Source organism: Manduca sexta, chromosome 11 (genome assembly GCF_014839805.1).
Source record: "Manduca sexta isolate Smith_Timp_Sample1 chromosome 11, JHU_Msex_v1.0, whole genome shotgun sequence".
Taxonomy (NCBI): Eukaryota; Metazoa; Arthropoda; class Insecta; order Lepidoptera; family Sphingidae; genus Manduca; species Manduca sexta.
The window spans coordinates 3,263,270-3,275,629 of NC_051125.1; the positions used below are offsets into that span (position 1 = coordinate 3,263,270).

The 12,360-nt window shown below is 33.9% G+C and overlaps 1 protein-coding gene and 1 non-coding gene across 6 annotated transcripts in view; both read right to left on the minus strand.

Annotated features, from left to right (window-relative positions):
• LOC115452964 (uncharacterized protein CG43867) overlaps positions 1-12,360 on the minus strand; it is a 341,602-nt gene that overhangs the window by 138,419 nt on the left and 190,823 nt on the right. The gene's annotated exons all lie outside the window — the stretch shown is intronic.
• Trnam-cau lies at positions 12,092-12,163 on the minus strand. Its single transcript has one exon. It is a non-coding gene; the product is annotated as a tRNA-Met (tRNA).

Sequence of the window (12,360 nt, forward strand, 5' to 3'; positions counted from 1 at the left end):
CCAATGTGGCCCACGTAATGTGTCGTGTTCTGGGATCAGCCTGTATATATTCGGTTCCAACAGGCCGGCATAATTGTATCGACTGTCGAGGGGTAATCATCTCTCGTTGGAAGACATTATATTAGACCCCACGCCACTTACCATCAGGTGCAGTCGCATTTTGCCATGCACTTATAACAAAAACATGGTCTTGATCGACCATATATGGCCCATAGTATAGGAGAGACAGGTCACAATCGGGCAACATGTTGTATGGATTTTTCAAACAATTTATACACAACCCCCTAGAGGGTTGACGTTAGGTAGTACCTGCTTTATCTATAGATTATCCACAGAACCCAAGTCAGATACAACTCCCACATCGTCTGCTTTACCTTAGTCAGTATATTTTATATTTATTATAATCATTTAGTTATTAAGTAATAACGATGTGGCAATATAGTCAGGACTGCAATCAAGAATAAAACCTAATATACTTCTATCTTATAATATACTGATTGTAATCTGTTTTGTTGTCGAAATAAATAAATAAACATAAAAGCTGAAGAGTTTGTATTTTTGTTGAACGCGTTAATCTCAGGAACGACTAAGCCGATTTTGATTTTTTTTCACTGATGGGAAACTACAATACTCCTGAGTAATATTTTATTCTAGGCAAATATTTATTTCGGAAAAAAATTCTCCGTCTGAGGTTTGCGTTTTGAGTTTTGAATCTGTTCACCTTCGTCTCGCCACACCATTCCCAACTAAGCTATTATCGGTCGGTAGTCTGGTAACAATTGCCTATTTGAAATACTAAACTCAGATGCAGAGATATTAGCCATAATAAGTACAGTGCATTACACAATGTAGTAGCAAAAAAGACACTAAACAGTAATAATAAGGTCATTTTCTCGCTCCTAATCCCTTGCCTTAATCACCTAACCGCATAGTCATTAGTGATGCGGCAAAGTCTATTGCGAATAACAGAATAAAAATAAAGAATAGATTATACTTAGTGTTCGTTTTATTGCATTTGGTAAGGCTGGTTAACAATACGGCAAAAGAAATTAAAAATGTTATGAAACTAACACATTTATAACGCAAGAAAATAAAGTATACATATAATATTCTCTGTACGTATCTCTAGGACATTTAAAAAAAAAATAGGAAATCAAAAAATATTATCACAATTGTCACTATCAATATGAACAAGAAGTTTGCTCAGTTTATTAAACATTTGCAATTTCACCACTATTACGTACCACAGACGATTTAAAATTCAAATATTCGCATAACTATTCGAAATAGAGAAAATTCAAAATGTTTTTACACCTCTGTCATGATACTTAACACAGCGAATTTGAAATTCGAATTGTTTGAATTTCGAACAGCACAACCGAATGCCAGTGAACCCACTGTACTAGGTGTATAATAGTGAATGCTACGATATACCGGGGGGAAGATAGCGGTTTCTATTGTCAGCGGCGTACACACAGAGGGAGCGCTCAAACTTTAATATGTCAAAGCCAGTGTCGTATCGTACAGCCACTTTAACCCGTCATGACTTGTCAAACAGCTACGCGTGTGACGGAAAAATAACCTTATTATGTAGTATATAAGGTTATAATCCCGTGACACACGCAAATGTCATGTAGCTGTCTTGGCTCGCCGGCGAGCCACGAGAGACCAAGAGTTAAACTGAGCCTATACCGTTTGTAAATCGAAATCGTATACTGTTTAGTACAAATGGTACATAAAATCAATTAAAGGTTTTGAATTTCGAACAACTTATCCGAACGCCAATGACCTCAATACTATGTAGTGTATGGATGCTTTATGCACGAATTTAATAATGTAAAGTTTGAATTTAGAACTCGACCAAATGTCGGTAACCTCAATGCTGCATTATACATTATTCAATGTGTGTTATGGAATCAATTGCAATGTTTTGAATTTCGAACTTAACCGAATACCAGTAACCTGTACTTTGCACGCTGTATTATGAAACGATATACTAGACTGCAGATAGCGGCTTCTATTGTCAGCGGAGTACACACAGGAGGAGCTCACGAACGTTAATATGTCAAAGCTAGTGCTGTGTAGTGTATTGTGCACGCCACTTTAAACCGCGCCTATACCAATATCGTAAATCGCAGTCGCGTACCATGATATTGTATACATTGCACAAAATTGCATGTGATAAGGTTTAAGAAGTACTGTATTAAGGTGGTAGCTCAAGGTCCATTTTCATACATTTTGTTTCGGCTTTAATCTGGGTAACTAAACAAGTATTGGCAAGTAAAGAATTTAAATTCACGTCTAATTAGTGATTAGTTCTCGCAGTTGAAAGAAAAACGTAAAAATAATTAATAATAATGGATATTTCGGCCTTTAAAATTTAATATGACGAAATTTTAAAGGCAGAAATATCCATGATTATTAATTATTTTTACATTTTTCTTTCAACTGCGAGAACTAATCACTAACTAGACGTGAATTTAAATTCTTTACTTGCTAATACTTGTTTAGTTACCCAGATTAAAGCCGAAACAAAATGTATGAAAATGGACCTTGAGGTATCGCCTTAAAGTAGTTTATTTTTTGTTGTGTAGCATAATTATAAAGTTCGTCGTTTTTTATATATTTACTTTGACTGCACTTACTAAAAGTAATAAATAAAATAAATCTATAATTATAAATGTCTCTACGTGTTATATTTCCGTACAGGATATGTTTAAAAATTTCAATGATTCTATGAAAGAAATATATTTATTCTCAATCAAATAACTATATCGTACCACTAAAGCATATACTTGCAAAGCTCTAAAAATGTAGACTTCTAGTTTTTTTTTGGTAAATTTAACCAGTTTATTGTCTATTAAAACCAATACACACTTTTCTACATTAAGGCTCTACACAAGAAGTAAATATCACTACCATTGAGTAATGATTATCCAACAATGGCCATAAATATTTTAACCATTCTGTATATTATTACAAATCGTAATATTTAATTTTAATTTTATATCTAACCTGTATCAATTATAGTTTAAATCAGCCTGTATATACGCAATTTTTTTATGTTTTTTATTATTTATTTGTATATTATTTCTAAATCATTACATTAATTATTCGGCCGATTTTGTTGTAACTTGCATTAAATTATAACATATATGCAGATATTATAAGCAATTCGTATATTTATGTAGTTATGTAATTAAAATTATATTAGTCTGTGTTTCTAAAAATAAAAACTAAAATTTGACCAATAAAATACTATTACTAGAGTGTGTTATGCAAAAAAGTATCAAAGATATCGTGAGAGTAAACTTGTTATATAAACATGTAGAGAAATTGATATTAACAAGTGACTGCAATTAAGTTTATTTAATACAAATCGAATTTGTAATCACAAAATAATAAAGAATAAACTATGAACTGTTTATAAACATGTTATTGTTTATTCAACTTGGTTTAAAAACAATAAATATGTTAAATGTAATTTAAATCTGTTGAGTGTAATTATAAGGTCGAAGGTAAAAATGATTATGACCTCGAATACAACCATTCCAGCTATTTCGGTAAAGTTTTACCTAATATATAATTAATAGATATTTAATAGTAAATAAATATTTTTTTAATTTCTGAAATGTTACTCCTATTTTTAAGAAAATATGACCAACTGGTTATTATGACGTCCAAGCATAATACAATTATATTCCTTCTAATAACACTTACCAGGAACACTTGAATAAATTACACCGAAATAAAAACTACACTTTTCTAAATAAAAACGGAAACACATATCATTACGCACACTTCAAAGGGTTAATACGTACGCTCGAACACAATTTTCCCCATTCTTCCACATCCCTTTCACCAACACACTCATTTATCTTCAAACAAACTCTCCGGATACAAATAAAAATATTCCTTTTCCAGATAACATTTCCGATATATCCACGCAATAAAAACAGCGTTTATTGTAACACTGCGAGAGGCCACGATTGAATTTTACAACTGGAATAAAAGTTTTTTACAACACCCACACATGCAAACTGAAACGATGAATATCTATGCCACACTAAAGCCTACGAAATGCCTACGAGCGAACAAAGGCCGGGCTACGGACCTCGCAGGAACACTAACATAATTACAACGCACAACACACGTTACACACGATTTTTTTGCAAATTAAAAAACGCATTAACATAAACACTTAGACGTGAAAGGGCACGGCGGGTCGAACGCGACATTGGTTTCAAAAAACCCGCGGCATTCATTAAAATGGCTTTTGAGATGCACGAAAATATAAAGGGAAATACTTGCGGGGTAGAATGTACCCACGTTGTGCGCGCGGGTCGTCGTAGCGACGCGTCTACGCGGCTCGCGACCGCGGCGGCAACTGATGTCCGTTACTATAGCACCCGCCGGCTACGGGCCCTACGCCATGTACTACGCGCTACCATCTAGCTACGATGCCCGCCTGCGGACGCCAAGTCATGTTTCGTTTAAAACATATGGGCTTTTATGGGGAAAAGTTGACACATTTTTCACTGAGACATGCACTTCCATTGTTCTAACTCTATTTCTCATTTGCATGTGTAACTTGGAAAGTACTTTATCGTATCTCGTATAATTCTAAAGCTCTTTCACATTTTCCGAGTAATGTACCTGTCGCATTATGTATTGGGTTTGCACAATGGATTTACATCGCAAGAATTTTATAATATGCCTTATGTATAGGGTACTTAGACTGTGATATTGCAAAATAGTCTTTATTTAGTCCAAGTATAAGCAAATTAATACCATCATGACCATTTAAACTCAGACGTTTTACAAACAACTTTGAGAGTTTTGTAAAACACAAAACACTTGTTAAATTAAAATGATTCGCGTTTAATAATGGCTGACTGGTAGAATCAGAGTCTCCAACTACGATGGAATTAAATGAGCGTGCCAGTTAATTTCGGTTTGGGAGTTTCAGCTTTATATCTGTTTGTGAAGGTTTCGAGTGAAATAATTAACTTTTCTTTATTCGTATTATGTAATAAAAATGAGGACATCTGTAGTTTGTTAGTATCTAGTTATTTAATGGTTTATAAAACATTTTATATTTTAAAAAGCATGGCAACGTATTTGTGTTTTTTATATACAAACTAGGAGGTGCTCGCGAATTTGCTTGCTACGGGAGATAATTAGTGGGATAAAGTTTATATGCTAATCCAGACATAGTCTATCCGTGTGCCAAATTTCATCAAAATCCGTTCAGCGGCTAAAGCGTTTAATAAACACAAAAAATATCACTATCTTTCCTATTTATAATCTATACTAATATATAAAGCTGAAAAGTTTGTTCGTTTCGCTAGTCTCAAGAACTAATAAACCGAATTTGATTTATTTTTTTTCACTAATAGGAAACTATATTACCCCGAGTGCTGTTTTATATTAGGGGAAAATATCTATCTCGCAAAAACTTTTTCACAGATGCGGAGCCGCGGGCGATAGCTAATATCCTATAAAAATACATATATGTGATAAGTTTCATAATGCTCTGTAATTATGTTAACTACAATGACCTTCAAGCTGGAACAGAACGGCTGGAACAAGATTATATCGATGAGAAAAAACCTCATATCACTTTGCCTGACCCGGTATTCGAACCCGAGACGTCAAAGCAATAATCCCACCACACAACCAATACACCTACCCCTAGGCAGTCATAATAAAAGCCCTTGTAAAAAAATCACAGTCGATGCTACAGCGACTTAACGCGATAATTAATGGCATTATTGACTCCAGCATTAGACAGCCGTATGAAAAGCGAAGGAGTCACATCTGTCGATCGACTCCCAGATGCATTGACAAATTGTCTATGCATTAATCATGAAGTAATAAAGGGTTTGATTCGTACGTACTGCGCTCCATAATGATTTCTGGTTTCGAATTCATCAATGGGGGGTCTATCAATTATAGTTTAGATGCAGTGGTTTTGGATATAATTAATTAATATATGTTATACATGTCGCGATGGTTTGGTGGCAGCATAGATCGTAGAATTTCTACCGCTAAGCAGCAGCGTTTAATCACTCTTGTATGCCGGTTTGAAGGGCATTATAGCCAGTGTAACTACTGGACATAATAACTCTTAACATCTAATGTCTCGGGATGGCGAGCGCAGTGGAATACCAAACAATACTTTGTAATTCAAGGTTTTGGATGGGTAGTATTAGTATATTTTCGTCTTTAAAACTTTGGAAAGATGAAAGAATTCAGAAAATTTAATGAGTTTAGGTTATTTAGTAACCCTCAAAAGTATATTATTTAAAATACACCATCATCTCACACTTGAAATATCAGCTTAACTCTGAGCTATAAGATATTTAAATAAATAAAATCGTAAAATTCTTGTTTAATACATTTTGGACCGGAATCAAAACAAACAGTGGTTAACAACCATTCACAATTAGAAATATTTCCACTGATTCATTGGTGTAATGCAATACTCTAGCGCCCACTACACGGTTATCCAATAACCTGTACTAGACGACCTTAGAATACTCTACAATCAATATTATAACCAAACACATTGAAATAAAGTATTGTTTGCTTTGGCAATACAGCGGCGTAAAAGTAGAATGAACATTACGTACTAAAGTTAAACAGTACGCTAATGCCACAAGCACTTTCGTTTCATACTCGCGATAATAAAAAGAACGTAAACTAACGTATGGAATGTGAGTGTGGGTGATTTGTTTACGTTTTTTCCAGCTTAAGGTTCCCGGGTTTCGTCTTGGAACGAAACTAGGGAGGCGGATAGATGGATGTATTTTCATTAACACAATGTCACACTTCTTAAGTAGTACTACCATGTTAATCGGATCTCTTTTATATTACAGGATATCTATTTAAATTTTTGTGCTTCTATTGGTTTAAATTTTTATTATTCAAAATCTCTATAAATTAATAAAAATTTATTTCGATTAAACATTAGCACAAAATTCAAAATTTTAGCAAGGTATACATACGTAAATTAACTAAGCTTTGCAAATTATTATGGTTCAAACTCTCTCATCTACCAGTAGTTGAAGATCTATCTCAAAAGTAAGATATTAAAAATCCAAAAACTGTATTCCTAACGTGTTGTATATCAAATTATTGTAAAATATAAGTAGTTTAAATAAAACGTGGTACAATACTGTATTTCATTACATGAGACGCAACTATGAATGAACTCTCACTATGCGCCCACGCACGCCGCTCGCGACGCGGACCTTGAGCTAATCCCGTCTACATTTTAAGTACACCATTCATAAATATATCAGTTACATAATCAATACTTTTAAAATATAATAAATGTTAACAAGAACATGGTACAGATGACAGCTTTATAGCTACTGGCTATTTCTCTAAACTATTTCGTGAATAGAATTTATAAGAGTATAATTTAAAAGTGTTTATTATTTTTTTTTATTTGTAAGCCACAACTTAAAATTATAAAGAATTGTGTAGCATAACGAAGGAATTTTCTTCGTCAGATATTAGACAATGGTGAGTAAACCCAAGATTTATTTATATAAAACTGCTTGCCACAAAAAGATAAATTTACTAAGGAATATCCTTTAATGTTTTATTATAAAACATTGGGATACCTTATACCTTTTGAATCTTTAAAACTGAGTACTCAAAACACTGAACATTTTTTTTTATTGTTTTAATTGACTTGTAGTCATTGAGCTTACCGTTCGCCCGATGGTAAGCGATACGAGATAAACAGAAAAAACACCATTCAACACCAAGGTGTATACACCAATAATACGTTGTAATTCAAGAATTACAATGTATTATTTGGTATTCCACCGCGCTCGCCATCCTGAGACATGAGATGTTAAGTCTTATTATGTCCAGTAGTTACATTGGGGCGGTACCTGGGTAGGTCCGCCTGGGTAGGCAGACTCTCAGGCGGACCAGAGGTAAATATTCAATTCAATTTTACCTTAGCAAATATTTTTAAACCAAAAACCGTTCAAAGGTTCAAAACTAGAACGGCGTAATTCAAAAGCCGACAGCCGCCTTCAAAATTAATACAATTTCACACAATGTCGTTTAATTTTATTGCTCACTTAGTCGCATAGTCGGTTTACATCCACGTGAAATGCACGGCAGTCATAAACCGTATTATATTAAAGTACTTCTGAATTAATAAGGAATTCGGGGTTATAGTTATTTGCATGGTTTGTGTAATAATTTCAGACTAAATCAATTTAGAAGTTGAAATTGATGGGCAAAAGTAATGTGGAAATACAGTGGTCTCAATTAAGATTATGTGATAGCTTTGTTCTCTTGTTATCGGTCTGCGTCTTCTTATATATTTAATTGCAATTTCATGAGAAGGAAACTAGAGTCATCGTCGAGTTGCCTCATAGTTGACATCACTTGAAACCGAACCAAATTTAAAACTTAATCTATCAGTTACAAGGTATATAATATAATTATTTCCAATCACATCTGGTATAAATATACCAAAAGAAATCTGTATGTTCCGAAGAATAATTAATCATAAACTCGATGTTCATTTAACAAGTTTGCAAACAGGAATCGAATGGGAAATGAAAATAACGCTAGTTGGAAAAATGTCGACTATCTGCAGGCTGGATCCATTAATTTAATTAATGCCGTTATATCCCGTCTCCCTGTATGGACTATTCGGTATAGAGTGGACAAATTCGAACATTGCCGCAAACAAAAGACATTAAACCTTATGTTGAAGGGGTTAAAGTTTAATTTTGTAGGGTAATGGGTGGTTTTTATGAAAATAGTGGTTGGCGGACAACCAAACCAGTTGCACACGGTTGCAAGCCGGAGCAATTAGTGTGAAAAAATGTGGAGAAGCATCGCAACACGTGCGAGCTGCAAGCACTATGAGTGTTTACGACTGAATTAAATATATTTTTTAAAGCAGGCCAGTGAACGCCACCTGATGGTAAGTGATGACCGTGGAAAAGTGGGTGTGTTGCCAATTTTTACGAAGAGATTTGGAAATGGATGCATTTTGAGCTCTTGGCGACCACCTCAGCCGGACAATATGTAAAATTAAAGAACGTTACCTGTATTAATTTCTAGTAATACAGCTTTTCCCGGATGTACCAATCTGTTGGTGTGGTAGATGAAGTTAACTACAAATATGGTACATTTTAATCGCTCGAAACAATCTAATAGGATCAAAAAAGTAAGAAAACTAAAAACCTGCATTCAAGGTACACATAGCGTTTAAAACAAAGCCTACATTGACTAATTCTCAGAAGACCCTATCGCACCTGGCTACGTAATAACAATTTCAATTACTTTTCAATGTAACACAAACACGTACAAGGGAATACGTGTGCAAAATAAAATATATTCGCAATTTTTCAGCAGTAGATTTCACCAATTTAGATAAAATACCAATTATCAATGAGGTCTTTAAACAGCCCCCTGTACCTAATGATGAAAGCCCGTGTCATGGTTGCCTAGCAACGGCACGCTTTGGTTAACCCCAATTTCACCCTTCACGCATTGCTCGTATTGCAAAGACCAGGATTCTTTTACTAATTTTGAATTGTTTGTTGACGGGTTTATTTAATGGAACCTTTATGGCTTACAACATAAGAGCTATGTTGATCTATGTTTAATGAATACCACAGAGAAATATAAGCTATACCTGTTTTTTTTTTTATATAATTGGCCAGGATTTAGATTTAGATAGAAACAGTGTCCGTAGGGAACACTTCAACTCTTTGAAATGTTTTTTTAAGGATTACTTTGTGAGATGAATCACGGCCTGTAATATAGGATACAATATAAAAGCTTTTTTTATTAAATTATATACTTGAAAACACTCATCATACGATATAAGATAATATGACGAGCAAAATCTCTTACAAACATCAACATTGTACCAAATATCGGAAACAAAATTCGACAAACAAATTTGTTAACGTAGCATCTAGTCATAATATTCATGTTTAGGTAAATTAACGTGCAAAATCTTAAGCGAGCATAATTTACAAACTTGAAAACATCAACATTGTTCCTAATATGAGAAACCAAAATCCGTTCATACCCTAACTTCTGGTGTAATATAATCAGTGCAAACTTAGGATGCAAGAACATCTGCGCAGCCTGCAAGCTAAGTGAGTGAACGTTAATATTGCATAGACGAAAATCAAGCCAACACTGAACTGTGAACGGAAGCTATATTTCACAATAGTTAAACACTGCACAGATTTAGCTAGCTAAGTGTAGAGGGGATCGTTTGAAATTTTGTCTTAGGGTAGTTATTACCAGTTTATAATAATAATAATATCAGCCCTGTATTATATACTCACCCACTGCTGAGCACGGGCCTCCTCTACTACTGAGAGGGGATTAGGCCTTAGTCCACCACGCTGGCCTAGTGCGGATTGGTAGACTTCACACACCTTCGAAATTCCTATAGAGAACTTCTCAGATGTGCAGGTTTCCTCACGATGTTTTCCTTCACCGTTAAAGCGAACGATAAATTCACAAAGAATACACACATGATTTTTTAGAAAAGTCAGAGGTGTGTGCCCTTGGGATTTGAACCTGCGGACATTCGTCTCGGCAGTCCGTTCCATACCCAACTAGGCTATCGCCGCTATTACCAGTTTCACAGTAGGTTATTATTCAATCACGTTTTTAAACCGTTTTTTACATTTAGATTTGTCTTAACTTTCCTATAGGAAAATCAAAATATGTTTAATAAAACAATCCAAGAAAATAACTAAGCCCATATTATTTAACTTAAACATTCATTAAATGTTAACACTAAATGTTACCAGCAGCTGGAATTTCCTCACACTGCGGCATTCCAATGTCGCAAAGGACGGATAAAAAACATTTTTCATTTTTTTAATTCCATTTTATTAAATCAACTTAACAGAATGGCCACTTAAAAATTCATAACTCACTTTATTGCCTGGTTTTAAGTTGGCTTTAACAATTTTGCGCGAGGCTATAGTGTCTTGAGAACCTCGCGAGGCAATATTTTAGAGTTGCTAGCACTAAAGGGTATCCCAATTAGCTACACAGAGCTATTAAGCTGTTTACTTCATTTGCTGTGGAAGCTATAAAATATTGCACAGGACCTTTACCCGGCTAACTTATGACCCCGTCGACACTTTGTTAGAGTTATTTGTATAGCATTATTGCGGTTTCTTCGTGGCTTTTGAACTTAAATTTTCTTTAAAATATGTAGTATGAGAATTAGAACAACGTGTTTTATCAAGCCACTTATAATTAGATTAAAAATCCCTTCGTTATATAGGATATTTCTCAAACAGGATTCTAGGGTAGGGTAGATTGGTTGATTTTGAAAATATTAATTCCGATGGATTCACAAGATGGAATACAAAATTGTCGGTATATATTAATTGATTTTTAAGATTTTAATTCCGATGAATTTTGTCCCATTACCTTGCCTGCCATTGATAATTTGAAATTTATGTTCGTAGAGACCGTTCATAAAAAATTACAAATGAATATTTGCACGATGTATGAACAACAAAAAAAAAGTAAGTTCGTCCTCATGTTTTAATTTTTGCAAAATATTTCAAGCAGGTGGCGATAATCTTAATTAGCTGATACTTAGCTCTCACTGTGTTACTACTTGTGTTAGTAACAAACATAAAGCTTTAACCCGGTAACTGGATATGTATTCAAAAATATAATTTGACAGAAAAAAATAAAACGCAATCTACTCAATGCTAGCAATTGTTCACGTTTTTGCTCATCCGGAAGCACCTTTTTTATGTAATTATTAATTTTTAACTGTAGCTGCAAATAAATTTAAGTCTTTAAGGGGTGATTTTTCAATCGTCAAACAAAAATTATAAACCAAATAAATTATAACCTGACAATATAGGAGTGAATCAATTATTGATGAATAGTATTCTTACAACAGACATTTTCATTTGTATTTTATGATACAAATAACTTTTATATTATGATGATTGAAAATTTAGCTCTAAATTAATTTAACGAAAATAAATAAATTGTTAAAACGTACATAAAGCAATTAATTTTGCGTAAAAATAAAAAAAATATTTAATAGCAGAGCGTGGTTTCGATCCACGGACCTCTGGGTTATGGGCCCAGCACGCTTCCACTGCGCCACTCTGCTTATAGCAGTGATGGCGAAATTAGCTATTGGATACTTTATTACTGTTATACTCCTAGAAATTACATCATAGTTTACATATTGCATCATACCTTACTAAATATAGCATAGATAAGACCGATCCAAATTATTGTGTGTCATATGAGTTATTACGTCATAATTTTAATATTGCATCATTTTTTTTCTTTGTTCTAGATTAT